General features: G+C 41.2%; 1 long non-coding RNA gene across 1 annotated transcript in view; it reads right to left on the bottom strand.

Annotated features, from left to right (window-relative positions):
• Nucleotides 1-7,607: 7,607 nt before the first annotated feature.
• Nucleotides 7,608-12,909, bottom strand: part of LOC121681649 — a 108,693-nt gene continuing 103,391 nt past the window's right edge. Inside the window, exon 3 of the long non-coding RNA XR_006022227.1 lies at nt 7,608-7,773. This is a non-coding gene — a long non-coding RNA (uncharacterized LOC121681649). The remainder of the gene's footprint in view (nt 7,774-12,909) is intronic.

Raw genomic sequence — 12,909 nt, 5'->3', positions numbered from 1 at the left:
AACAGCTTAAAAAATAAAACATAAATTTTTACACAGCACCTGAGCCTCCAGGACCAGAAATGTTACTGTTGAGTTCCTAAAATAAACATGACTACTATCCCTACAGTGATAAATAAAACAGAGCTACCAAAGCCTGCTATCCTGTAAGTGTTTGTTTTTCCACACACGTAAAAATTTCAGTCACTCTCATTAGTCCGTGAGCCAGGGCCTCAAAATATGGAAACCGTTACCGAAAAAGTGGCAAAGGCTACCATACCTTTTCTGAAAGCCTGGAATCTCAGCTTTCCAATGATGTATGATGGCCATCTGACAAGAGTAGCTGTTTTGAGTTATCACACATAATGTAAACTAAGGTTGAGAAATAAATGCATATAAATCAAGCAGTACACTGACATAGCTGAAAATCTATATTGGACATATTGGAATATTTTATTTTCTTATGTTTGGTATCATTTTAAAGGGGGGACTCTAAGCTTTCATTTAAATCCTTTTGTGAACATTTTGGATAAGTACAGCCAACCCTGGAGCTCTTCAAACTTTTAATCACACACATTTTCCTGCCATTTCCGCCTAAGTCATCTTTTGTCTTTTAATCCTGTGGCACCAGGGAGCATCAGAGAAACAAAATCCAAACACTGAAATACTGGCATGACCCTAAGGATTCAGAAAATGTATTATTTACCCATATTATCTGATTTGGAGGGGGTGATTTTCAGTCTTATATCAGACATGGCGTTTGAGAAAATAATGCATTTAAATTAAGCAGAACACTGACATAGCTGAAAATCCAAAAATGGTATAACAAATAACAAATGAGACATTGATTCCTATGTTTTAAGGTGTGGTAAACCCAATTATGACATTGCCATTACTCTAAAAGGTCAAGGTCATGACCTTTAGGCATGGTCAATGACATTTTATGACATTTTCGCACAGATTGCATCATTCAAGGCCAGGGACAATATTGACAGGCTGGAAGAGACACTGACAGGGCGTGGAACATCCCATAGGGTCAAGGGTATAGCAGTGCAGCCTCAGATGTTCGGTCCTGAACTGCCTAGACCAGCTTGTGATGTGCCCAAGAGCAAAGAACTGTCTGTCTCTTTGCCAGCTCTGCCAGTGTATGCTGTGGGAACTAGGTGTGGTCATCCAACTAGATCCTATGTTGAGGTAAAGACAGATATCTGTGATGATGCTTTGAAGAAGAACTTCTTATGGTTGCTATGCAGACTGCACTCTGCCACAAATCAAAGCGTCCCTAGCTGGACAGGTTACAACATCTTAGCATCAAACTCTGTGGATGTTATTCCCAGTGTTGTCAGCTATCTGCCAACCATCAATGCCCCTGCCACCCAGATGACAACTGTTCATGAGATTCTCCTTCAAATAAAAAAAAAAAATCATGACTTCCTTACACATCAGCAACATGTCAGTTGCCTTTGATCAGGCTCTCTACTGTAAAGTTACAGAAATTCTGTGGGCACATGGAGACAGGTTTCCCAACATTGTGCCAAGACTTGGAGTCTTTCACACCATCTGTATGTTCTTGGGTGTGATTGGGAAGCACTTCCAGGCTGCAGTCCTAAGGGCCATATGCATTGAATGGGGAGCTGTGGCTGAGGGATCTGTCAGTGGTGTTTTGGATAGCCATAAGTACAAAATCATGTATGAAGCCCTCCTGAGGCTAGTCTGGAATTAGTTTCCCCAGTGGCTCACAGAGAACCATCCTGATGCCCACGATCTCTTAGATATCCTCCCCCTAGACTTTTCTAAAGACTTAGTGTCTTTTCTGAGGGTATATCATCAACCACTGTAGAAGAATCACTTGACCGTACAGTCTTACAGAGTACAGAGTCAGAAAGGTCCATTAGTACTTCTGTGAATTCCTGCAGGTCTCAGCAAGGTCCACTGGCCAGCTTCTGGATGTCATATATTGACATGGTGGAGGTTGTACTCAACCTTGTGAGGGCATCACGTGAAGGAAACTGGGCATTACGCATGGCTAGCATTCGATCAATTATCCCCTGGACATTTGCCTATGATAAGCCGTGGGGCAGCCGTGGCCTACTGGTTAGCGCTTCGAACTTGTAACTGGAGGGTTGCCGGTTTGAACCCCGACCAGTAGGCATGGCTGAAGTGCTCTTGAGCAAGGCACCAAACCCCTCACTGCTCCCCGAGCGCCGCTGTTGTTACAGGCAGCTCACTGCGCTGGGATGAGTATGTGCTTCACCTCACTGTGTGTTCACTGTGTGCTGAATGTGTTTCACTAATTCACAGATTGGGATAAAATGCAGAGACCAAATTTCCCTTTTCCCCTCACAGGATCAAAAGAGTATATGTACTTATACTTATACTTAATCTGAATTATGCAAGGTCACTCACTGCTTACTACTCAGAGATGAGCCATATTGAACATGAGAAACCAGATCTCTACATGTTTCTCTGTGAAGGTGGCAACAAACACATTTGGCAGGGTTCCGATTGACCAGACCCTAGAGGAAACTGTCAATTGGGACACTCAGACAGCTGGAGGCACAAAAGGGTTCAGCTTGAACCCAGCAGGTGTCTCAAGATATTACCTTACTGTGGAGTACAAAAGCACTTACCTGTCTATATTGAAAAGCTCCCTGGGACTCCAACAAAGTGACTGTTCTCACAAGGACCTTGGATAAAGCAGAATTTGCAAAGACGAAGAACACATTACAAGCACTGTGGATCTGTTGGATTCTAGTTGAATAAATCCATTTGCAGGTGGTGAGTCCCTTGTTTCTCTGTCTACTAGAAGTACAGCACCAGCAGATGATGCTGAAGACCTTCTGAATTCACACACCATTGCCAAGAATGCCTACAGAACCTTCTCTGCTGAACCTTCTCTGCGTGTTGAGAGTAATCCTCCTGCAAAGCAGTTCAATGCACCACTCCCCAAGATGAAACTGAAAACGTTCTCCTCAATGCAGGGAAAGGCAAAGACATGCAATGAAGGAATAAATAAGTTATCCTCAAAGCTGATAATCGAATATTTGCCCAGATGGTACTGATTGCACAGAGTAGACAGCTCAACCTGAAGGAGGTGTTATCTCATCCCCTTTGACCACTTCTGTGGGCTCTTGCTTCACCAGATGGCAATGTGAGGAAGACTTGCAAATACTCACTTGCCAAGCAACTGCTCAAGTTCCCATGTGTTGCTGAATCATTGCCATTAAATTCCACCTGCGTAATAGATGGCATGGCACTTGTTCAGAAGCTGAACGGTGATGGCAAGACATTTGCTGATATTGCAGACTATGCCTTGTCCACTGTGCTAGCTGAAGCAAGTCACAGCACCCGTGTTGACATTGTTTTTGATGTATATAATGAGGCTTCTATCAAACACATGGAGAGAGTGGCCAGGGGTGCAGACTCAGGCACAGAAGTCAGACAGATCACTGCAGGGCAAAGGGTTCAGCAATGGAAGAGATTCCTACAAAGCAACAACAACAAAACAAATCTTGCTACCTTCTTGCTCAAAGAGTGGAGCAAAGAACAGTCTAGAACAAGACTCGGTGAAAAGGTTCTGTACACTACAACCAAAGATCAGTGTTACAAGCTGACCCAACAGGGAGTACACAAGGTAGCAGACCTGTCGTCTACTCAGGAAGAGGCTGCCACCCGTATGCTAGTCCATGCTTCAAGGACTAGTCACAAATCTGTCATCCTTGTGTCTGATGACACTGATGTCTTGGTGATAAGCCTGGCTACCAGTGACACACTGACATGTGACCTGTTCCTGAAGACAGGGACAAAGAATCGCACCAATTACATAAACATCTCACAACTCACTCGTGGTCTGGGTTCACAGTTGTGTCAGGATTTGCCTAGTTTACATGCATACACAGGCTGCGACACTGTAAGTCCATTTTCAGGTTGTGGTAAAGTGTCAGCCCTAAAACTTCTTCAGAAGAATGAAAACTTCTGTGAGACCTTTCAAAGGGTTGGGGCAGACTGGACAATGATACAGTATGCAGCCTTACAGCCTTACTTAATGTACAGCTCCAGAATCACCAACATCAATGAAATGAGGTATGCACTTTTTTGTGCAAAGAAAGGCATAGAATCCTGGCAGTTACCTCCATGCTCAGATTCTCTCAGGAAGCACTGTCTCAGAGCTAACTATCAAGGTGCTATCTGGAGAAGATGCCTTGAGAACAACCCTCAAGGTTCCTTCCCCAGTTGAGCATGGGTGGTCTAAAGTGGACCAAGATGGTGACTTGCAGCTCTCCATAGACTGGTCTCTATAGACTAGACTCATGTCTCCATTGGTCCACAAGCAGTACTTGAGTTTCGGTCCTGCTCATGCAAGAGGGACTGTGGGCTAGTCCACACGTACCAAACTGATCTTTTTTTCCTCCGTCTTCCCTGGAACCGTATCAAAAATATTTGCGTCTAAACGGATCCATCTACGCGTTACTTTATATCCCAGGCCTATAGGTGCCACTGTTTCTGTTAAAGAAATTGACCAAAGCTTGCGCGCTGTAGGCTATACAAACAGACAGAATAGGTTACAATGAAAATGGCTAGTGCAAGGAAACCAGAATTGTTTGTATGGACTATAGTGAACTGTCAACTGTAAAACTATTTCATTAATCATTTTTACGGTTTGTGAAGGGTACAGTCCCGTCCTTTATTTGGCTAATGCAGGTACAAATCTACTTTACTTTCTTTGGTCGTAGGATAGTCTGCGATTCACATTAGTTTTGGCTATCACCACAAGTTCTAGACTATTCCGTCGCCACATTTATAAAACTGCTATAATAGGCTACCTTCATTAGTAACGGTCAATACTTTTGCCTGCATCAAATTGTGCATTTGCATTTAGTGCGCATCTACCCAGGGTGTGATTTGTGTAAAAACCAGAGGGGGGGAAGATTTTGAATAAGTTTGTAAACCCCCCACCCCACCAAAAAAAAAATTAAAAAAAATGAACCAACGATTCATAGCCTAGTAATGTCATGGCTAATAATACCCTATATTGTTTTTGCCACCTTTGTAACATTTTAGTTTTAGTTTACCGTGGTGTATGACTTTAAACAGCGAGTGTGCTTGGTATGATGATCAGCTCCTCTAATGCAGGGTAGGACTACGTTTTGACAAGCATACAAATTCACCTTGTTCTTGCCCTATCTGAAATGACTTCTCTACTTTTGCTGCCTCCATCCTTTCTGTATTTGTTGTGTAAAAAAACGTTGTATATGATGGCACTGAAGTCTTAAGTTAGTGAATTGGCTAACAGTGTTAGTTGGTAACCAAATAGCCTACACATTGCGCTACACGCTGCGTAGGCTACGTGCATTCTCTCTCCTGCTGATTTGCGTTCAGTAGCCAAGTGCGTAATATTGCAGAAGTTGAAAAAATAAATGTGTTTATTGTAGCCTACAGAAAATAAATAGCCTATCATACTGTCAGTTAATTGCCTACAGTGCAGTGAAGAGTTTGGAGAGTAAAGTTATAGGGCAACTTGAAGTTTTATGAAAATAATTTACGAACCAGAACATAAAGACCATGAAGCTTCTATTTCTTGCAGCTGTTAAAACACCCGCTAGATAGTTTAAATACCCACCAACATTCGTTTTTGCAGTACAGATTATTTCTAAAAGTTATTTGTCTACTACTGGCTGATTTATCAAACGAGTGCTTTCTCGTTCGTCCTCCGCAAACTACAGGTGTTTCGGTAGAGAGCCATTGAATAAGCGATGCCAAGCAATTTCAGTAACACTTTTTGTGACATTCAGCAAATATCTCCTCATTTAATGTAAGTTCCTTCGGACAATAGGCCTACGTTCTACTCTACGTGCAGTTGTCCTCCATCTCAGTTGCATCAGTTTTCTAATTTTGAAGGTTCTAAAACATTATTATGCTTCACTGAATCCTTCTCGTTTTCTTTCATTTGTCCAGCTAACTTTTCCATTGAACCTAGCCATTTATGATGGATTACACACTCGACATTCTGAAATGTCATGCACGATCAAGGCCAAATTACGTTATCACGCAGCCACTGTGTCAGCAGCATCAGTGCTGACGGTGACGGTGCGTTTCTGATGTCAGATTATTATGTAGGCTAGCCTACTAGACTGTTCTCACGTTGCAGCGCTTTACTTATATGAAGTAGCATTAATCAATATTGAGGGGCAGAGGGGGATAAATGTTGTCCCCCCCGACGATAAAAATATTTTAGCAGAGGTAGGGATAGGAAAACCAGAGGGGGGGAAATCCTAACCATCCCCCCCTACAAATCGCACCCTGCATCTACCATAGGCTTAACATGAGTTCTAAGCGTCTTTGTATGCTCATATCTGACTTCACTAGACTATGAATGCATTTATTTATGTTGTAAGACATGTAAAATAAATGAATGACACCAGCACTATGCACAAATTAATTTAAACTTACCCTGCACTTCCCTAATAACTTCTGACTAATTCTCTCGCGTCACTGACAGTAGCTAGAATGCATCAAGAAAACACAGGGAAAACACTGTTCAGTCCACCAAGTCATGAGCTATTGGCGCTGGGCAGCACCAGTTGTGATATTTATCCTACTGACTGTAATCGTAGGTAATGTCATGTATGAAAACTAGTATTGTTAGGCAATACTATAAGTGTCAAGTCCAGGGCAGCTGTTGTGTGGTGATGACCTAATCAATACGCAAGTATGTGGTTTTGCCGTCCAAATGAACTTGCAAGGGCTACGGTTTCAGATTTTTCCACCCTGGGACCAGGTTTCAAAAAAGTGCGGTTTCGGGCAGTGCGTTTACAGGATTCGTTTGGACGATCGGCCAAGATGATGCAAAACCTGTGCGTTTAACCCAAAAAGCGTCTCCATGTGGACGGGGCCTGTGTCACTCCATCATGTCAGTGTGTTGCCAACAACTTGGCCTGCACTGACCTATGCCATGCAAGACAGTGCAAAAACCATGACTTTGCTGATGAGAATCAATACTATTCCTCTGATGAGGATTCTGACAAAGACTTTGATTAGTGTCGTGGCCTTGAATAATGCAATCTGTGTGAAAATGTCATAAAATGTCATTGACCATGCCTAAAGGTCATGACCTTGACCTTTTAGAGTAATGGCAATGTCATAATTGGGTTTACCACACCTTAAAACATGGGAATCAATGTCTCATTTGTTATTTGTTATACCATTTTTGGATTTTCAGCTATGTCAGTGTTCTGCTTAATTTAAATGCATTATTTTCTCAAACGCCATGTCTGATATAAGACTGAAAATCACCCCCTCCAAATCAGATAATATGGGTAAATAATACATTTTCTGAATCCTTAGGGTCATGCCAGTATTTCAGTGTTTGGATTTTGTTTCTCTGATGCTCCCTGGTGCCACAGGATTAAAAGACAAAAGATGACTTAGGCGGAAATGGCAGGAAAATGTGTGTGATTAAAAGTTTGAAGAGCTCCAGGGTTGGCTGTACTTATCCAAAATGTTCACATAAGGATTTAAATGAAAGCTCAGAGTCTCCCCTTTAAAATGATACCAAACATAACAAAATAAAATATTCCAATATGTCCAATATAGATTTTTAGCTATGTAAGTGTACTGCTTGATTTATACGCATTATTTTCTCAACCTTAGTTTACATTATGTGTGATAACTCAAAACAGCTACTCTTGTCAGATGGCCATCATACATCATTGGTAAGCTGAGATTCCAGGGTTTCAGAAAAGGTATGGTAGCCTTTGCCACTTTTTCGGTAACGACCAACCCCTCTGGCTCACGGACCTAAAGGTCAGCTAATCCTGGCTCCAGGAGATGTTAAATTAGGAAGATTTCCCCAGGCATCCTTCTGTGTTGAATTGGATTTAACAAGGACGTGTTTTTCCCCAACAATCAATGGACTCCATTACGGGTCAGTCTTGGTCATTGTTGTGGTAACATCCCTTGTGGGAGGCTGCAATGGCCTCAATGGATTATTTTTATGCTGTTTATTTTCAGTACCACCATATGCCCTCTGACTGGAGGGGTTGAGGCCCCAATGTTGAGACAGTGCTAAGAGACACTTTATTTACTTCTGTATCTCTTCTAAGGGGAAAGCTGCATTCACTCTCTCTGCCACTGTCATTTAAGATAGGCAGTTATGACCCTCTGGAGAAACCAATGTGATTTTCTCGATATTGTGTGGTGTGAAAAGCATTTTTTTTATTTTTTTTATTCGGCCTCTTGGTATTAAGGGCTTTTCACCTTGATTTATATATTTTGCTCTTTCCTTGTGAGTAAAATCATCTGGTGTAATACGATAGAAGTTTGCTCCAAAGTTTTGTTTTAAATGTGGGTCGTATGACATCACAGTGCTTTTTCACCCTGTATTATTCACTCTTCACCACATACAGATAGTGTGGACAACAGTAGAATAAGACTGAAGCTACACCTCCTTTATAGAATGTAATGGGACACTCAGAATCCTCAGTAGCCTATATACTCAATCTTCTATTCCCACACACACGATTGTGCTGCTGTTGTGTTGTCGCTGTTTTCCCCTTTCTTGCCTACAGCAGCTGTAAATATGTAGGAATTAATCATTCTGGCAACCGTGTAAACAGACGCTGAAATCTTTCATTATGTTAAAAAAAAAAAAAGTTTGCAGTCAGCATGTCTGTAATTAGGGAGACTGAAAAAGCTCAGTTTGTTTGCACTCACACTGAACACTTTTTCCCTCTTTGATTTAGTTTACATATATAAATAAATAAGAACATATAAATAAATATATACGTAAATAAACACAGAAGGTTTAGTATTCCAAAAAGACACTTTTCCCCTAGTGAACTATCTGTTTCGTCTTCTACCACTTTCCATTGTGAATGTGCACATGCTGAAGATGGACAAGTGGGCATAATGCTGATGAAAATGATCATTTGGTTTGGTCTGAACATTACAGAAACCAATTTAACTATTTCATTTGCAATAATTGCAAACCTTGAAGCTCATACGGTTCATATTTCAAGCAATTCAGTCTGTGTCAGACAGAAATTGTGAATTCATATTACCATGTGGAATGTTCCGTTAATGCATTTTCATAAATACAACCCACATCTCGACACCAAATTATGCTGGTTTGACAGCATGACCAGATCACTCAGTGTTGGCCAAAGACATTTTCTCATCTTATTCTCAACCGCTGCTCTTCATCGTCATGTTGGGATGGATCCAGAGACCTAAGCAAGTATGGAGACACATGTGTTTTATCTCCAATCGGGGCCCTGGTAAGGTTCCTCCTGAATTATTTTACTCAATTTGTCTTGGCAAAGTTATTTTTAAAGTTTTTTTTGCCATTGCATTTTTATGAGCAGGTAACAATCCTTTTACATCGACACAGAGAGCTTTTTATGTGGCATGAAAAAATAACACTGAATAGTATATTTAGCCTCTTTGAAAAACCCTAAGTTCCTCTTTGTGAAAAGGAAGTGTATTTTCTGTAAGACTTTCACCTCCTCTCCAAGTCCCCCTTGGGCCGCTGTGCGGCCTTCAGCTCAGAGGAGCCTCTGCGAGGCGGTGGGAAGCCAAGGGGAGCTAAGGAGATAAAGACAGCAGGAAATAGAGCAACGATCCCACCACACAGGGATTTCAGGTCATCCAGGAGGGACAGAGAGGCTCAGTCCTTCACTGCAAGAGGTCAGCGCAAGGGCAGTTACAAGCTCTCATTCTGTCTTCCTTACTCTCTCTCTCTCTCTTTCTATCTCTCTTTCTCCTTTTCTCTCTCTCACACACACTGCTGACACTACTCTGATATGAAAGACATTTGTTAGTTGTGAGATCCAGTCACGCTGTGTTTTTGCATGACTGCAGTCTTTGTTTGTTTGTTTGCTTGTTGTTTGTTGATTTGATTGCTTACTTGTTATTTTGGTATGCTCGTCCAAACAGCAGCGACAGCAACAAGACACAACGAAAGCACACCACACTACATTTCCTCATCAGTGATTCTGTCTCAGCTCATGGGCTCCGGTCTCATGTTCCGAGGTGAGATCACCTCTGCCAAAGAGATGCTCCATTACCAAACAGATGGATGCTGCTTCTCTCTCTCTCTCTCTCTCTCACACAGGAGAGACAGAGCAAGAGGGGAATAGGGAAAAGGAAATAAGAACACCAACACTTCACAGGAAATAAACACTGACAGGGGAAACACATCAACACTTCAATATTGCAGACAACCTGGGAAGCAATCTGCAGCACACATCCCTCTAATTAGACAAATTGCATGGCACCAACAAACACAGCCACCTCCAGATGACTAATGACGATCCATCATTCATCTCGCCGCTCCACCAGCAGCTCCAAAGGGAGGACACAGGTTTGCCATAGCCTGGAGTGCTCTTCTGCACGTTATTACACGATAGCCACCAAACACACACACACGACACACACACACACAGAAGCACACACACACACACACACAAACACACACACACTCAAGTACACACAATGTAATTTTATCTCCAGCTGCAGGCTCAATATTCCACAGCACCTACTAAATTATAAACAATGTTGGACAGAAGCCTGTGAGGCCGCTACTAATCCTAGCTTTATTTAGGTTTTATTGTTGCAATGTGTTCATTACAGTCACATCCCCCCGAGGACTGGGGTTAAATTATTATTTGTGCTTGTTGTAATTTGTGTTTTCCTTCCCTCGTTTTAGTCAGTGTCTTTGGTTTCTTCCTCTGTTTCTATTTAAGATTGTCCTTGCATTGGTGGAGCAATACCAAATAAAGGTTGTTTCTGCCTCCTTGTTCAGGAGCACGCTTACTGGCTTCATTTTAAAGTATTTAAATATCAAACAGTATGATTCCTTGTTCTCTATAGAGAAACATAAAAAGGCTTTAGTATTCCTCATTCCAACTTGTATGTGAAAAGCTTTGGATATAAAGGCATTGGTGCTCTTGATTCCAACGTGTAAAGGCTTGTATTGTCTAGAAATGTTTTAATAAGTATTCATAATTATATGTAAGGCTTTGGTGTTCGATTCCAACCTGTATGTGAAAATACTACAAATGTATCTATCAGATACAGCCTGCTTTATTTGTTGTGATTATGGTAGACACATGCTCTCACACATTTACTCCTTTATATTCCACAGTTTTGTTTCCTGTGTAATGTTATTTTACACTTTTCTGCAGTGCGATACTGTTTATTTCAGACAGCTGCATCTCCACTTAGACAGTAGCATATTCACTGTGAAATGTAATGTCACTATTAACAAAATTGTTCCGCAACAGATGTACCAACAGACGTCTCTTGGCTTCAGAGACCAAGACGATCCAAAGCATGACAAGTTTGAAGGGATTAATGCATTATTACACCTCGCAGTCTGACTCACAAACTTTGTTTAGTGGGTGTTTTGTCTTTGTTTTGCTGCTGCCACTGCTACTTAAAACATCATTTTGGCAGTGGGAGGTGAAGCTATTTTATAGAGTTGCCAAAGTAATTTGCTTTGGCTATAGTCTAATCCCATAATAATGTTCTCATAACAATGATTCTCAGATTTTAAGACAGGCAAAATAACTGACTAAATAATCTTACGTTAAACATTACAGCACATGACTGTGCATAAGGTTATTATAATGAAATCTTAATTCAATATTTAAGCCAGAGAATCTGTCATCATCATCTACTTTCTAACTCTTTTTTCAATTATTTTACTTCTCTCTTTTCTAAGAGAGAATAATGGTGGTGGCTGATTAGACAGCACTGGGCCAAAATAATCCACCAAGGTCCTTGTCCTTATCATGGATGATTCATATTCCAAATATATCATGTCTATCTATTTTGTCAGTAGCCTATTAGTTGATCCCTGAAAGTCATCTGAATGTAAAAATGCTTAAATGCTAATAGCTTAAATGTGATTTTATTGCTGTAAGTCGCTTTGTAAAAGTGTGTCTGCCAAATTAATAAATGTAAATGTAATGCAATGTAGTTTATAGCAGATGTTATTTGTTTTATCCCACAATAGCTTTTGTATATCCTGTATTAATGCAATTTACAAAGCAATAAAAAGATGTCATGGTTCACCTTTAAATCAGTTTACACAGAGTATAAGACTGAGAGAGTGGTATGCTTTTATGGCAAATATCAAATATATAATCCTATTGTTATGCAGTATAGAGTACTGTGGTGTGGCTTGGAAGGCTTCGTTTATTAGAAGCGGAAAACATACAGGAACGATACAGGAAAACACAGGGGTGGTCGTTGCCGTACATGTCAGACACAAGAGTATTCATTCACACCAACACATTAGGTACAACCAAAGTGTGGCTAGACATGCTATGCCAACAAGTACACATACATGGTAAACGCAATATCCAATATCACCACAATAACCAACTTTACATTCTATAGATGCTATAGCATTCACTCACACTGCATCCTGGGCACTCATGCGACCAGCAGACACATACCACCATCAACGCTGCAGCTCCTTGTTTTAAATGATAAGGATAAGACAGCCCTCAGTGATCTGATTGGGTCATTTTTCTATCCTTCCATAAATAGCCTTCCATCCTTTCATCTTTACCTGCCTTTAATGTCAGATGGTGTGGTGGCAGGGGAAAAAAACAATTGGTCGGGTTGATGATTTTAAACTTGGGGATGGAGTGGGCACACTGTAATTATGACTGATGTGGGAACACTCCGTGCCCAGGGAATCATCTGCGTACGTGCGTTGTGTGTACACGGCCCGCAGGCTGAGAAGGAGACAGATAAGAGCATTATTTCGTATTCCATTAGACGCAGTAAGGAGCCGTCACTCACTAACAATGCCAACTGAGATTTCAGCTCTCAGCCATCCTCCCCAGTATGGAGGATGATTAAGAGTCTGGACATTTTGTACTTTTCTCTCTTCCTCTGTCTCTCCATCTTCTTCTTTCTTTT

This window comes from Alosa sapidissima, chromosome 14, assembly GCF_018492685.1.
Source record: "Alosa sapidissima isolate fAloSap1 chromosome 14, fAloSap1.pri, whole genome shotgun sequence".
Lineage (NCBI taxonomy): Eukaryota > Metazoa > Chordata > Actinopteri > Clupeiformes > Clupeidae > Alosa > Alosa sapidissima.
Note: the sequence above shows the minus strand (reverse complement) of the source record. Positions and strands in the feature narration are given on the sequence as shown.